A 17,329-nucleotide genomic window follows, 5' to 3' on the forward strand; every position below is an offset into this window, starting at 1 on the left:
ATTTTTATAATGACTTGCGCTACCTTCTTCCTACTTTATATGTGCACTGCCTCGGTTTTTTGTTCCCCAATCTGTAATATATTGGCTTCAAGAGTAATCTAAGTTACTAGCTTAATCAATAGGAGATTTTTCGCTTACTCTTCGACAACGTGCGAAGCACAATATGATCAAATATTCCTTCCGTCAGAGCTTTGAAGAAACATACGACATTTAATTTATATTTTGTAGACTGACCGTCAAGTTGGTAACAAAAACAAAGAAAACGAGCCGATTGAACTAATTTGGCCTGAATATGGACGTTTGTGTCTTCTGTCCAAAATACGCCAACCAAAATCGATCCATTTTGGGCCACATTGCATACACTTACATCAAGCGATGCATTGAGGATCGCACTTTGTTGATCCCGAACCGAACTGTCTAGACCTAGTAACGGAAACCAAGTACATAGTTACTTATGTATGTGTATTGATCCGTCCTAAAGATGAGCGCGGGATATTGAGAGCATGAGAACATATGGTAAAGGGCTCCCAGATATAATCCGCGCTAAGGAAAAACATTTTTGTCCCCATTTTATTTTCTCCAAAAAATATGATACCCTTCTTTCGAAATTTTTTTCTGTATTAAGACTATTTACTTTAAATAGGATTTGCCATGGTCATCATTTCACCTAACTCACCAAAAAAACTCCGAAAAGTTAAGTAAACTCTAACAAAGATTAAATAAATTTCATATTCACACTGTGGCTACGCTAAACATTTAAATCTTACCGACGAGCGCGCCCAGAGTGAAGGCAGAGAATATCAAAGATAAAGAGCTGCTCGTTCTCTGCTATTGAACGAGTTATCGCGCATATATTGCGGCTGCACTACCCTGCAAAAATCGTTCGATCATGTGGTTCACTCGTGTCATACTGGAGTACGCCATGGATTACTCTGATGTAATGCTAAGCTGGGGTATATGGTCCAGTCCGGGGACATCGCAATGTTAATTGGACCATATTTTTTGTATGAATTGTGGTTAATTTTGGAGCACTCGGTTTGTCCATAGCGAGTACTCCATACATGCATGCATAGAGTACTCGCGATTTTTGTAGGGGTGTCAAGCGGTAAGCTAGCAGACCTTTCACTACATATTTATGTGGATATATAAGATGGGTTATGGAGCAGCTTTTATTGTAGAACATAGTTTTTCTTAGAATTACTTTGCTGACCTTATTGTTGTTCATCCTTATTCACATAAAAACGAAACTCAGTCCTTAATAGAGTACAGAGATGTGTTTCTGGGCTGCATATTCCATGAGTGCGCCATTAGGTTTAGTAAATAAATAAAAGTTGTGCAATAGCTAGAAGCCTCCGGAAAATTAACCATTTAATTTAGTTTTAGCATCTAGGAGGGTTTTTCTACCAACCCATTAATAGCTGTATTTTTTTACATCTATCTACGTTAACGCTTAAACTTTATACGGACTGCTAAGCGTTAAACTTTATCTACTCTTCTGAAATTGCTGGGCATAAAGTTAGTACTCCTAATTTTCAATACGCATTATACAACTGAAATATGTGTCTGTGTTTCACCTCTACAAATTAGAGGTTTACGCCGGTAACGTAATCGGCGGCGGCGTGACCGGCGCGCCGACAAAGTGATCGGGGTAAACCTCTTAATTGAATGGCTGGACTTCAGAGTATCACATTGTCCCCAACTAATGAATATGGAAACATACTGCTGACGTCAATGGTATGCTTGACGATCTGGAACAATATCATTAACTTGCGGAATAGTATCTGGGAGGCTTGTAAGGCAAAAATTAAAAAAAAAAATTTGGAAAGGTTTTGTTTATATGTATTTAATTCGGAAAGATCCGCGGTTTTTTCCTCAAAATCTCGCGTATCGTTCAGAAAATTTCGGGAGTAGCTCCTTGCGGAGAGAGGGAGAAATACTTAAAATGGTCACAGTTTTGTAGCGTAGTTTCACCGAAGGAGATGTTCTGGGCTAACTCTAATATCCGTCGTCGGCACGATTTCTTTAAAACATTTGGGGCTACATGCTGGTCACGCACAAAGGCGACTTACGGTAGCTATCAATTATCTACTAATAGTCATGACTCTCTGGCACAGTTTTAACGATTACCATCAATGCTGGCTTATTGTTGATCCTCTACGTGTAGCTGCGCAGACTTTCTGACGGATGCTTTTGTTGCGCTATGCTTCCGAACTGCACCAAAAAAACAGCTTGAAACGTTAGGGAGTAACTATTCGGCCAAGGATGCCGCTCTCGAAATCATAAGCGGTCTAAGTGGATGTCATTACGTAACTAATGGGTGAAAATCGTATATATATATATATCGAAATCGCATCTACATAATTTAAACTTTACAATGACCGTGGAAAAAACTTTAAAAATGTAGACCAACATTTGCAGACGTTTGTGTTGGATACATTGACTTCAATAGTCTTCGTTTCCGGTCTTATGATATAACAGCTCATTATGGATGACCGCCTTCAGTTTTCACACTAGTTCGACTATCCCCTACGTTAGGCTAGTAGAACACCCGGTCATTTGTTCCACTGTCTTGAGAAAGCTTTTGCTTCACCACTTCGAGTGTTCTTTCGAAGGACAAGTCCGAACCTGGTTTAAAAATGTGCCTACGTTTTCACATTTTTAACAGGAGCCGTCACGTGTTGGTCATATTTAAACATGGTTGATAGGCTAATCCAATGTGATTCTCTACAAGGGACTAGTTGGGGATAGGGCCGCCAACTTTAGGAAATGTCAAATCGGCAGACTTGGGTGTTGAATGATGAAGCCTGAACATCAAAATTAACATTTCAGACGCTATTGTATAGTTCAGCAAATAAAGGGATTTTTCAAACCCTTCTCATACGTGTTGAAGATATATGCAACTTAAGTGTGAGCTGAGAATCATTTCAAAGGAGAATTTAAACCACTGGAGCCTACTAAAGGATTTTGCATCACTGATTTAGCTTATTCTTTCAGCCAATCGGGATATTAAATTCCGCACCTTTTTCGGGTAACTTGCTTTTTTAACAACTTGAGGACAATTTGAAAATATATTCTACTTGGGACATTTTATTTAAAATCATTGTTATTTATTAATTTTTTGAAAAAATTATGCAAAGTGAGCATTAAATAACTTTTCTTTAAGTGTTTTGTTTTAATAACTTGGTGAATTCGGTGTTGCGAAATCCGTGTTAAGCTGGCATTGAAAGCGCCTGTTTTCTCAAATAACTTTTGAACGGTTAGAAAGTGTTAAATTTCGCAATTGTAATTTTATAACTGGCAGTGATGCGCATCCCTTGATACCCCTTTTAGACCATATCGGACCAATTTTCGAGATGAACAATAAATGGCCTAGACAGTCTTAAAAGAGTACACAATATAGTAACGAGCCGAACGCCGCCGCCGCGCCGATATTATTGACATTCGGCAGCGGCGTGCGAAAAACGTTGCGAATCGGCGGCGGTGGCGTATATCTCTACTACAAATGGTGTGTGTCCACTATTCGTCGCAACTGATTCAGCTATATTATACACTATGGCCACCAGAGGTTTGTGTCTGCGCTTTTCGGTACAACATGTTCTGTAGCTAGTTGTCGCTATATGGGTCTGCCAAGCATTATCTAAATGAGGATAAGTGTTTTTTTTACACGCAAACGTCACGCAAACGTAAACATATACGGTGTAAAAAAAGACACGGCTAATATATGTCTGAGTGTTGCACTAATTTTTAAAATGTTGTCTGGGAAATTTATTATCGCATCGTAAATTTGCTTTTTCTTGCGCTCCTCTCTTTTTCCATTCTGCTGCGCTATTCACCGAACAGCTTTCTAGCGCGCGCGACGGAGAACGCGCACGCAGTCTGCAACCGCAGGGCAAAAGTTCCAAAGAGCGCGACGCCACTATTAAATGCGCTCTCAATTAACCACTCACTTTTTGTTTGTTTGCTGCGCTGCTGCTATGGCTGCAGGTTTACGGCAGCTCTGCACAAACAACACAGTTCAGTATGTCTTTTATTGGTCGTGAACTTTCAATGTTAAAAGGTACTTCGATTTTGTTCCTGTCATCAGTAAAAATATTAAGCTGCGCCAGTCAGTTCAGCGTATCTACTATTGACTGTCGATTAAATACTACGGATGACGGCGGCGCATACTACCAGAGTGTGGGTCGTTTTTCTGTGAATAGTGGTGATTGCCAGCCACGCAGCACAAAACTGGAAAATTCGAAACTATAAACAGAAAATATATCTAGAACTTTTTTATAAACTCGAACTAGTCTGCGGGTACGCTAAGCAAAAACAACTATTCCGGTAACTTAGCTGGCTATTGGGCATCTGTGTATTTCAGTTTTGCCTATGGGCTTTAAAGCGCCACTGTGCGCGTCAGCCAAAAATACTATGTGCTGGGTGTAAAATGTTAGGAGCAGTACCGATAGTAGCGAGTGCGGGGAGACCAAGTAGCCAAACAAGCAAAATCATCGATTCAGCGAAAAACTGGAAACCAAATGTTCACATTCAAACAAAATTAAATAAAATCAAACAGGAATTACTACAACCGTAGTGGAAGCAATAACAATAGCAAAAGCGCTATATTATTTACGAGTTGTAAATAGTAAGCGCGTCAACCGAAAGTACTTAGCGTAGCACAGCGCCGACACATGAGCGAAGCGGTGTAGCCTAACAGGAAGAGTGGTAACAAGAGCAGGTAATGTTTTTGTGACCGACCCACACGGTACGCGTCACCGCGTTGCACAGAAGGCTATTGTCTATATTTAGAAGAGTAAAACCAGAGGTGCAAGGAAAGTGTAATAGACAGTTAAATATTATAATATGTATATAACAATAGTGAACAATTATAATATAAAAGAGTGAATGAAAGAAAGTCGACAACGGTAGGTAAGAGGACAAGTGAGTAGCCAAGCGTGCGCAAGCAATATCTTTGTATTCTAAAGTCTTTGAGAAGAACGGCAGTGCCAAATTAAAATTGGAAGGCAAACGACACAAAACAAAAACATCGAAAACTCAAGTACAACAACGCCGATAAAGACTGCTCAACACTAGCACATCGCTCGTAGTAAACCGAAAACTGCCACTAAATACAAGCGCTTCGCATCAACAGCAGCAGCGGGTATCCCTTACCGCAAGGAGTCATTACAAAGGAGTGCAGCATAGCAGGAGCGCGCAAGGCTGCTGGGCGGTTGGCGACGGGTAAGTACAAGTAAAATCATGTTAATACATAAATTTTTGTCTCAAGACGTTGGAGCGCGCTGGAGACGTGTGCTCGTTGTTATTTGATTGACGAGGATAGCTCTACAAGTACGTGATTTGATGCTGAAAGCTTTTGTTAAAGAATTATCGCAATGTGGAATAGGCTTGTGTATCACTTACCTGACCAATTAATATACTTTAGGGAGACTCATTTAACCTGATAAATGCTTTATAAACTGTGTAAACGTATAAATTTATCTAGTGAGTAAACGAACTGTCAAATTTTGTATGAAAAATCATTTCAAAATTTGTATAAATTTACGCGCACATTTCATGTTGTAAACGTAGTAAACTCAAAGGAATGCAACCTTGCAAACATAACAGCCGTCATTTTCACCAGAAATCTCCAACAGCAGCAAGTCATTTACAAGAATATCTCAGTAAAGACGCTTTAGGATTGATTTTTCACATCTCGGCACTTTTTAATTTGCCGAGTCATAGACCAGAACACGTAAGATGACAAATTTACAGAGAGTGATCTTTGTTCGCCGAGAAAGTTCTTTTTTTTAGTTAATCACTTCGTTTCCCTGCAAAAATCGTTGGATCATGTGCTCCACTGGAGTACGTAGAATTATACTCCACTGTAATGCAGCAATGGACCAACTCATGTTTCTACACGAACATATTGTAAGCCGATCATTGCTGGTTTTTAACGATTGTAATCATTACACGATGTTTATTGGACTGCGGGTACTCCATGGATTACTCTGACGTAATGCGGTGATGGAGTATATGGTCCAGTCCTAGGACATCGCAATGTTAATTGTACCATATTTTTTGGATGAATTGTGGTTAATTTTGGAGCACTCGCTTGGTACATACCGAGTACTCCATACATGCATGCATGGAGTACTCGCGATTTATGCAGGGTCAAAGTAACACTTGTTAACAATAGTTAATCTCTGCTTGATTTCTGAGCTGGCATTGTTTTCGCTATTAATTCTTCACAGTCTCGAATTTATATCCGTCAACAGTGACGTGCTCTAAGTCGCGTATGAGCCAATTTTTTTTATTACATAAGGCTGTTTTCCTCTTTGCCCAACCCAGAGAAGTCATAACTTTCTTTTCAGGCCAATGATACCATGGCGCAATGGCTAAGTCCCCATAGGTTAATTTGAACAGACTAAAATAACTATGTCCCCTTAGAATACTAGACGTTTTAGAGAGTCTAGTTTGTTGCCTCGATATCTAACAACTCGGCAGCCTCTAGTAGCTGGAGCCCCGCCCACAGGAGCACAAGACAGGAACAGCCCGCATTGCAATATCTGCACTTACTGACGATTCTAAGAAATGTATAAGCATGTGACGCTAGAAGGAGATCTAAGCAAGTTTGGGAGTCTAATATTCTAGGTATTGCACATTATCTTACAAATTTTGCAGCTCTTTGATCACATCCAACTCCAGTCTCCGTTTAAGTCAGGCATGCTTAACCAACGAACCAATATCTTTTCGTTACGATAATTTCCGTTAATAAACGAAACAAAGTCATTTCGTTTCGTTTATTAACGTTAAGAACGTCAAATTAACGAAGTGATGTTGTTTCGTTTTCTGCCATATCAAAACGAAATCAAATCGTTTATGTTGATTATTTATTTCAAACTATGCTGGCAAAGCTGATTGATGGCGGAGTCATTAAAGGTGAAAGCATTAGCCGCGCTGATTGCAACTTTTTTCATGAATTTTGACAGTACGAACATTTCTCAGAGTATTTTTGACATTACCACCAACCAATTACACAAACAAATTACATGGAGTTTGTGTGTGTATGTCCGCTCGCTGTTACCACCTTGCGGCTTCATCATGGCTATAGCATTGCCAGCACAATCCAAACATAAATTATCACGTTTTTGTTAACGTTTTTAACGTTAACGAAAGCTTTTCGTTTCGGTTAAAAACGAAATACAATTTATCTTAATAATTTCTTTATCGATAATAATTTGAAGTGCTTCAACAGAAACGGTGGAAATTTTTTGATAAACGATTCGCTTAACGTTAAGGTGCATCCCTGGTTTAAGTCCACTCCGACCTAAGGGACTTCTAATAATCCTGACAATAGCGGGGTAAAAACTGAGTTTGAATGATTAATTGTCGAAAGCTTGATGTATATTGAAACGATTTTCCGTTATCCCTTGTCAAATTTGATTTTTCGTTCTTGAAGCTTGAAATATAGCCAAGAAAAATGCACAGAAAAAGAAAAAAATATTATTCTTGATAGCTCATCAAGTATTGTTGGTTGCACCCTCGTAGCTTAGGTTAACACATCGGTACGAAAAACAACGTTCGATTTTTAAAGCATTTTTGTATTTGTTTTATAATTATATATGTATGTACGTATGTGTGTATATACAGTATTTCCCGCTTATATGCACCCCGGTTATAAGCATTTTCCGTTTATAAGCACCGATTTTTTCTAAAGTTTTGTAATTTTCCCGCTTATAAGCACTGAAGAAAAAAATTCTACTTTACATCTTCTCATACACGAATTTATTTGACTTCTAACCAAATTTACTATATAAACCATATTACTATTCATTTATCGATTCTATGCATTCTTGCCTGCTACGTAGAATCTACTGACGAACATACAATCGCAGAAGCCTTCCCAGGAGAAAATTCAATAATAGAAGAATCGTCCGATGATGAACCTCCTAATAGTGTTGCAGATAGTATTCCAAGCTATAAGGAAGTCATTGATTCCATTGATATTATCCGTAGAGCACTTATGCCTTCAAATAAATTTATGTTCGAGATCGATAAAATTAAGCAATACTACTTCAAACTCGCTAAATTGAACATTCAGTCTAAAATTACAAACTTTTTTAAAAATAATTAACGAATTCGCCGGGCTTTCAATAATGTTTCTAAATGGGCGATTATGGATGGTCTTAATTACATTAAAGTACATCCAGCCTTAACGAGATGGATCGGCTGTATGTTAAATTGCAGGAAGATTTCATCACAATGGGGATTGTACGAGGCCACGAAGTCAGTGGACAGGAACACGCCGCAGAGAGGGGTGCTATCACCTCTGCTGTGAACGCTGGTCATCAACCAACTGCTCAGGCGATTCGATGAGGGACTCGTAAAACTTACGGCTTACGCAGATGACGTTGCAATTGTCATAAGTAGAAAGTGCCTTCCAACGATTAGCTCTTTGATGGATCGGGCGCTTCGGGATATTCATACCTGGGCATCTATTGTCGGCTTGAAAGTCAACGCGGAGAAGACGGATATGGTCTTGTCTACAAAGAGGTACAAGGTCCCAAATTGCACCAGACCTAAGTTAGGAGGTATCACCCTACAGCAGAAACCTTGCAAAAATATCTAGGAATCATCCTAGACAGTAAGCTGTCATGGAAGATCAACGTGGAGGAGAGGGTGAAGAAGGCCTCAACGGCACTTTATACATGTAAAATAATACTGGGGTGTTCGTGGGGCGATTGTAAGCCCTATTCTATACTATGGAGTTCTTGTTTGGTGGAAAGCCACACAAAAAACAACCTACCTCAAAAAATTAGAGGAAAAATGCAGACTATCAATGCTTAGCATTACGAGAGCCCTGAAAACAACCCCGACGGCTGCACTGTATGCCATTCTGCACATTCCATCTGTAAACCTGATAGCAAAGAACATAGCGTTAACAACTGCAACCAGGCTCGGGGCAGCTTGAGTGCCGACCATATGGCCATAGTAGTATAGCGTCATCAATCACAAGACGAACAGACTACCTGATTCCCTATCTGAGCTTCGAGGACGATCTTAAGGCCACAATAGCGGTGGACGGTTGGAGCAAGGGTGCTCAAATGGCGGACGAGGCGATACATGTGTACACAGATGGTTCCAAAGTAGTGGAAGGAGTAGGGTCTGCGGTATACTGTGCTGATCCGGAAATAAACAGATCATACAGGCTGCCGGATTACTGTAGCGTTTTCCAAGCGGATATAGTAGCCGTAACCAAAGCATTAGAAAGCCTGGAAGAGAATAGCTTAAGCTGTAACCGTGTTAACTTTTATATTGACACTCAAGCAGCAATTAAGGCAATAATCTCTCATAGCACAGCATCTAAATGCGTGTTAGAGTGTAGGCAGTCCCTGGAGAGAATCGGGACAGGGAGAAGCATACATCTATATTGGGACTCAGGGCATATGGGAATAGATGGGAATGAAAAAGCGGATGAACTAGCTAAAAAGGGACGTCCCAATTAGACTGGGAGAGATTAAGCGAAGGCGAAAGGTGCACATGATCGACCAAGCAGGAAAGGCGTGGGTTCAAGCGCGGAGCTGTAAAGTGTGGATGATTATGTGTAGGTCTTACAACCTTAGACTAACAAAGTATTCTGACTGAACGTTGCCTTCTGGCGTCACATGCCTTTAACTTAGTCTTGGTCAGTGATAGCAGATGTAGGAAGTGCGGTTTGGAGGAGGAAACGATCGAGCACGTTTTGTGCTCGTATCCTGGGCTTGCCAGGCTAAGACTCCAGCTATAAGGAGTGATACAGCTGTCAGATCTAGAAGCAGCAAGTGGCTTAACTTCTAGAAAGCTTCTAGTATTTGCCAAGAGGACGGAGTTATTTTATAACAAAAGGTCCTGGTTTTTGATAGCGTTTTTCAGTTTGGTCGTTAAAATAAACTTGTGATAACACTACGGACTCACTAAGTCTATGTGAGGTCCACATGGACCGGCCATTTCAACCTAACATAACCTAACGAATTCGTAAATGCATCATATGCAGTACTTATATGTAAGTACATATATATGTAGGACCCAGTGAAAGATACAAAATTCAGCATAATTGTTAATGTATTTATCTTTGTACACTTGAAATAAATTTTTTTATAAAAATGTTTGTAAATTGTCGAGCTCGAGGCCATACAATAGCCGTGTTTTTTAACACGCGCGTATACGTTTCGTTTGCGCGTGTTAAAAAACGCCTATCTTCGCTTAGATAATGCTTAGGAGACCCATCTAGCGGCTGTGGTAAAACAACTAGCTACAGCAACAGGGTGTACCGAAAAGCGGAGACGCAACGCTCTGATGGCCATAGGGTATAACATATAGCTGAATCAGTTGCGATGAATTGTGGACACACATATTTCAGTTACATCTGAGTATAATGCGTATTGAAATTTAGTAGGACAAAATTTATGCGCAGCAATTTCAGAGGTGTATTTATAGTTTGTCTCTTAGCAGTCAATATAAAGCTTAAGCGTAAACGGATATACGCGTGTTAAAAAACACGGCTAATATTAAATAACACACAAACTTTTTATTTGTATATGTTATATATTGTCGTTTTGTTATTTATCGATATTACGACTTCAATTAGAAGTCATCTTCAGGAATCGTTGGATGTACCAGATCGAGTCGATCTTCTTCGTTTCTTTGTGTGTTATTTAATATTGTATGGCCTCGAGCTCGACAATTTACAAACATTTTTACAAACTAAAGACCAAAAAACCAACAAAAAAATTAATAATTCTTTTTAAATAAATGAATTCTCAGTTGCTCCTTTTTAAATTGTTTGTGTTAGAGGCACTGGTAATTGGAGATTTCAGGATAAGCACAGTTAGTGCTTATAAACGGGATTTGGATATAAGCAGTCAGTGCTTATAAGCGTGGAGTGCTTATAACCGGGAAATACTGTATATTGTTTTTTTCTAGTTTTCTTTTAAAACTTTACTACTATTTTGCTTTTTATATTTCCTTATGATTAATTTGGCTTTTCGTAAGTTGGTACGAGTTCTTTTGCTTTCAATTTCTGAACAAGACTTTCTTAAAGCTTGTAGCATCTCTACAATCAGCGCGTTGAATATACAAAACGAGTGATAACACCGAAAATTTTATACTTTGTTGGTCCATTCCCTAAGCGCGTCTGTTAGCTACAAGTATCCAGTCAGCAAAATGCCTCAATCGGAAATTCTACTAACTCGCAAACAAATTAGATATCCATACAAATATACATACATACATATGTATCTATATACTGAGTTATATACTGCTATAAGCATCTAGTTGTAGATATATATTCTGTATGTACATAGGTATATGTTCAAGTGTTTTGTGCAGTAAAGCGCTCAACGCGATTGTGCTATGAATAAATTGTGTGCACGCCGTGCTGCACAAAGGAGTGACGCGGCCAGCGGAAAGCGCTCTCACATTCATTGTCTTCATCTGCATCTTTTCATTTGTAATTTCTGATGTGCTCTACATCGCTCGCTTTACTACTCATTTTCATCTAGGTTTCAACGCGCGTGTACAAATTTGTGTAGTTAGTTTGAGATGTGTAGCTTTTGTTATTATCATCGTTTCCTGGTTTTTTACTTTTAATTTCTGTTTCGTTTCAAAACATTCTCAACTTGTCACCAACGTTGCTGTGTTCGTCATCACCGCCACTCGCCATGATCATCATCACACTATAAATGAATATTTAAGCACCCAGTTAGCATTTTGCCGCTATGTCTGAATTTGGTTTCCCCGCAAAACTTATACGGCTGTGCAAAATGACGTTGAGCAACACCATCAGCTCAGTCAGAATTGGGAAGGAACTCTCCGAGCCGTTCGAAACTAAACGAGGTTTCAGACAGGGTGACCCCTTATCGTGCGATTTATTTAATTTGATGCTGGAGAAAACTATACTAGCTGCAGAACTTAACCGCACTGGAACAATATACTATAAAAGCGTGCAATTACTGGCATATGCTGATGACATTGATATCATCGGCCTAACACCCGCGCTGTTAGTTCTGCTTACTCCAAGCTGGAAAAAGAAGCGGTAAAGATTGGTTTGATGGTGAATGAGGACAAAACGAAGTACCTGCTCTCATCCAGCAAAGAGTCAGCGCATACGCCCCTTGAGAAGAAAGACTTCGTTTATTTGGGAACCAGCAACAACATCAGCTCTGAATTCCAGGGAAGGATCACTCTTGCCAATAAATGCTACTTTGGACTAGGTAGGCAAAAGTAAAGTCCTCTCTCGGCGAATGAAAATCATAATCTACAAGTCACTTATCGTACCCGTCCTGCTATATGGGGCAGAAGCATGGACCATGACAACAGCAGATGAAGCGGCTTTGGGAGCGTTCGAGAGAAAAGTTTTGCGAAAGATTTATGGACCTCTACGCGTTGGCGATGGCGAGTACCGAAGAAGATTTATTGGTGAGCTGTACGAGCTATACGCAGACGTTAACATAGTCCAGCGAATTAAAACGCAGCGGCTGCGCTGGCTAGGCCATGTTATGCGAATGAAAGATGATGCTCTGGCCAAGAAAGTGTTTTTATCGGAACCCGCCTATGGAAGCAGAGGTAGAGGGCGGCCCCCACTCCGTTGGAAGGATCAGGTGGAAAACGATTTAAGCTCCCTTGGTGTGACCAATTGGCGCCGGCTGGCGGAGCGAAGGAGCGACTGGCGCGCCTTGTTGGACGGCCATAACCATTGTTTACTATATAGTTTGGCAGCTTAAGTAGAGGTTATGTTGCGAATAGAGTGGAAGGCAGTGGACTAGGCAGTCGAATGTCATATAATGAAGGAATGGTGTTCGGAGTTTTTTCAAAGTTAAAAAAAAGAATGATAAAAGATTTAATATAAATAAAACTATTGTTTTAATAACAACAAAAACGCCATATATATTCTGTATACATAAATTTGTAAGGATTATCTCACTTTCACAAATTTGAGTTAAATAATCTAAAGTTTTTTTTTAAACTGAGTCGAGAACTGTGCGTGTGAATGTGCGAATTTTCACCGATCGGCTGTTAGTTGCGCTACTTGGTAAAATTTACAATGGCCATAACCGTTTAGACGGTTAAGCGCCAATTAAGTAAGTAAGTTAGCATTTTGATACCAAACTGATTTTCCTCTTTCTTCTTGCCTTAAGATTCTGATTTCGAGTACGTTGCGATGCGTACCGCAACCAGGCTCGGTGCTTCGGGGCAGCTTGAGCGCCGACAATATGGCCATAGTAGTATAGCGTCATCAATCACAAGACGAACAGACTACATGATTCCCTATCTGCGCTTCGAGGGAGATCTTAAGGCCACAATAGAGGTGGACGGTTGGCGCAAGGGTGCGCAAATGGCGGACGAGGCGATACATGTGTACACCGATGGTTCCAAAGTAGTGGATGGATTAGGGTCTGCGGTATACTGCGCTGATCCGGAAATAAGCAAATCCTACAGGCTGCCGGATTACTGTAGCGTTTTCCAAGCGGAAATATTAGCCGTAACCAAAGCAGTAGAAACCCTGGAAGAGAATAGCTTAAGCTGCAACCGTGTTAACTTTTATATTGACAGTCAAGCAGCAATTAAGGCAATAATCTCGCATAGCACAGCATCTAAATGCGTGTTAGAGTGTAAGCAGTTTCTGGAGAGAATCGGGACAGGAAGAAGCATACATCTATATTGGGTCCCAGGGCATATGGGAATAAATGGGAATGAAAAAGCGGACGAACTAGCTAAAAAGGGCGCATCCCTTGAAGCTTAATCCGTAGATGTGCCAATTAGATTGGGCGAGATTAAGCGAAGTCGAGAGGTGCACATGATCGACCAAGCGGGAAAGGCGTGGGTTCAAGCGCGGGGCTGTAAAGTGTCTAAGATTATGTGTAGGTCTTACAACCTTAGACTAACACAGTTGCTCCTATCATTAAAAAGAGAGGACTGTAGACTCATGACGGGTATTCTGACTGGACACTGCCTGCTGGCGTCACCTGCCTTTAAACTAGGCTTGGTCAGTGATAGCAGATGTAGGAAGTACGGGTTGGAGGAGGAAACGATCGAGCACGTTCTGTGCTCGTGCCCTGCACTTGCCAGGCTAAGACTCCAGCTATAAGAAGTGATACAGCTGTCAGATCTAGAAGCAGCAAGTGGCTTAAGTCCCAGGAAGCTGCTAGTATTTGCCAAGAGGACGGAGTTATTTTATAACTTATGTCCTGGTTTTTGATAGGGTTTTTCAGTTTGGTCGTTAAAACAAACTTCTGGTAACACTACGGACTCAATCAGTCTATGTGAGGTCCTCATGGACCGGCCAGTTCAACCTACCTACCTTGCGATGCGGTTGGAGAAAAATGTCGTTTGTCAAGTAATATCTACCTCTTTAGAAAACTCATACGCTTTCTGCTACCTTTTTCTAAAGATTTTTTTTAAAGTTTTTGAATAGTTGAGCACAAGTATTTTCTTTTACTCTTTTTCGGTGCATTATCTTATTTAAGTGTATTCTTAATTTGAAATTTTCTTCTGATGTATTTCTGGATCTTACTTTTGTGTCTTGCAAGTAAGTGACAAGAAAAGGAAATGTCATAATTACTTGGCTTCTACTATTTTCCACCTTATAGATACCCTGCAAAAATCGTTGGATCATGTGGTCCACTGGAGTACTTACCATTATACTCCACTGTAATGCAGCAATGGACCAACTCATATTTCTACACGAACATATTGTAAGTCGATCATTGCTCGTTTTTAATGATTGTAATCACTACACGATGTTTATTGGACTGTGGGTACTCCATGGATTACTCTGATGTAATGCTGAGCTGGAATATATGATCCAGTCCTAGGACATCGCAATGTTAATTGGATCATATTTTTTGTATGAATTGTGGGTAATTTTGGAGCACTCGGTTGGTCCATATCGAGTACTCCATACGTGCATGCATGGAGTACTCGTGATTTTTGGAGGGTATATACAATAATTTTTTTTTTTATGAAGTGGATACAAAGCTTAAGCACTCAACGCAGTAAGTTTGGGCCAGATTTTTTAATGAAATTAGTACGCTTCCATACAGATTCCATATATTCAGCCTTTTTTATTAGTTTCATGAGTACAAATCAATCAACACATCCACGCCTGAGTGTCAATAGACTGGCAGTTCGAACGCCCTGTTAAGGTGAAGCAAACCCTTTCCCCAGGATTTTTTTCAAAAGACCACTATTTCAGATTTCGTTTGAAAAAACCATATTTCAGATCTTATTTTCACGAACACGACATCTCGTCTTCTGAAATAGCGTGCTATTCACTATAGTTCAGAGATACGGTATTTTTGAAACAAACAAAATTTGATATAGAGCAATTCATAAAAGTTTTACTATATGGTGCAATTTGAATCGGCATGCAAGGCTTCTGTGATATTACACTCGACAGTCGGCATACGCGTTTTTTGTGTAATAGACCAATACCCTGCAAAAATCGTTGGATTATGTGGTCCATTTGTGCTATACTGGAGTACTCCATGGATTACTCTGATGTAATGCAGAGCTGGAGTATATGGTCCAGTCTCAGGACGTCGCAATGTTAATTGTGTCAAACCGGGTACTCCATGTATTACTCTGATGTAATGCTGAGCTGGAGTATTTGGTCCAGTCCTAGGACATCGCAATGTTAATTGGACCATATTTTTTGTATGAAATGTGGTTAATTTTGGAGCACTCGTTTGGGCCATAGCGAGTACTCAATACGTGCATGCATTGTGTACTCCCGATTTTTGCAGGGTACCTACATTCATCAATTGAACCCTCTCTTTCTAAACAACACTGATCATAAGCTGATCCCGGCAGCAAGCGGAAAGTCACTTATCAAAGAGAATTATATCAGAGATAACAGTGCGGCTAGTTTAATGATAAATAAAGCAAGTTAACCTATTTCTCCTGTGGCCTTAAATTAGAAGCGACTCGTATTTGAATCGTGCGAAGAAATTGTCTTCAAAACTCATGCGAAGCGGCTCACGATAAACTTCAGCTACGTGCAGGCGCCGCACAACTTTAAAAGTGTTGGCTGGGCAACAAATGTGTGGGCTCGTACGCGAATATAAATATTTGATACTTGGTATATATATACATATGTATATAAACTCATTGTATATAAAAGAATGAACACTTGAATGACCACTTAAATCGCAAGTGAAAAGAGCGCCGCGAGTTCTACCTGCTGTCGCTGCCTATAGTAACCTCGGTTGGTGCTGCGGCGCGCGCAGCGTGTGGGTGGTTGTAAAACACGCGTGCTCTTGATTGACTCACTCACAGTGTAGCCACTTTACCCCAATTGTGGTAGGTATACCACATTTTTAAAAATTTCCCTCTCTCATTTAAAAAAAAAAAAAAACAAAACACCACAATTTTGTTTGCCATCATGCTGATATCAGAAGTTTTCATCACAGTATATTTGCTTATACGAATTTCATAATATTATTTAAGTCACACGAAATTATTTTAAGGTTAAGCTTTTTATGTTGAAAATTATACAGAAACCTATTTTACCGACCTCGGTTTATACATGTCAAAATCATTCGACTTGGAACCACCAAATGGGTTTTGGAAGTAGCAACAATGCTCAGTCATTCCACATTCTTTCTAATCTCTAGGCTAACATATTTGTTTTTGCTATCCCTCTACTAGATGAAGGCTAAAATTGTGATCCGTACTTCAACGCAGCAGTTCGATCCGAGAAAAATTAAGCTGTTTATTTACACTGTAGTTAAATAGGTTTGCTCGTTGCACATCAGGTCATGATTTTCTTTTAAAAATAAGTCTCTGTTTAGGACGATTTCAGGGTTTTCTGACAGTACTCCTTTCAAAGAAGAACTTCACAAAGTTGGGAAGGACGAAGGAAGACTTTATATCCCTTACTCATTCCTTAAATATATTTATTATTTAAAAAAAAAATCTCAGCTTCTTGAAATTCGCATCCCTCCTTTTCATTATGACTGTTGTATGTGTATTGGTCAGAGATCTACTTTGAGTACTAATAAAATTAGTGCACTTAGTAATGAGCCAAAAAATTGTGTCTAAATGTGTATTTAGTTAAGTACAGAAAAATACTATGAGTGACTAGCACATAAAATAGAAAATACATACGAGTGCCCCACAACACATATGTTCCATACATATATGACATTGTCGAGTATAAACTGAAATCATAGTCACTTTAACTCAATAGCACCCCTGCTAAAATCGTTGGATCATGTGGTCCACTGGAGACTTACCATTATACTCCACTGTAATGCAGCAATGGACCAACTCATGTTTCTAAACGAACATATTGCAAGCCGATCATTGCTCG

The 17,329-nt window shown here is 39.7% G+C and overlaps 1 protein-coding gene across 1 annotated transcript in view; it reads left to right on the forward strand.

Annotated features, from left to right (window-relative positions):
* The first annotated feature begins 4,048 nt into the window (after positions 1-4,048).
* Positions 4,049-17,329, forward strand: part of Reph (Regulator of eph expression) — a 40,097-nt gene continuing 26,816 nt past the window's right edge. Inside the window, exon 1 of the mRNA XM_067768616.1 lies at positions 4,049-5,220. The gene's annotated coding sequence lies outside the window, so the exon portion shown is untranslated. The remainder of the gene's footprint in view (positions 5,221-17,329) is intronic.

This window comes from Eurosta solidaginis, chromosome 2 (assembly GCF_040869045.1).
Source record: "Eurosta solidaginis isolate ZX-2024a chromosome 2, ASM4086904v1, whole genome shotgun sequence".
NCBI lineage: Eukaryota > Metazoa > Arthropoda > Insecta > Diptera > Tephritidae > Eurosta > Eurosta solidaginis.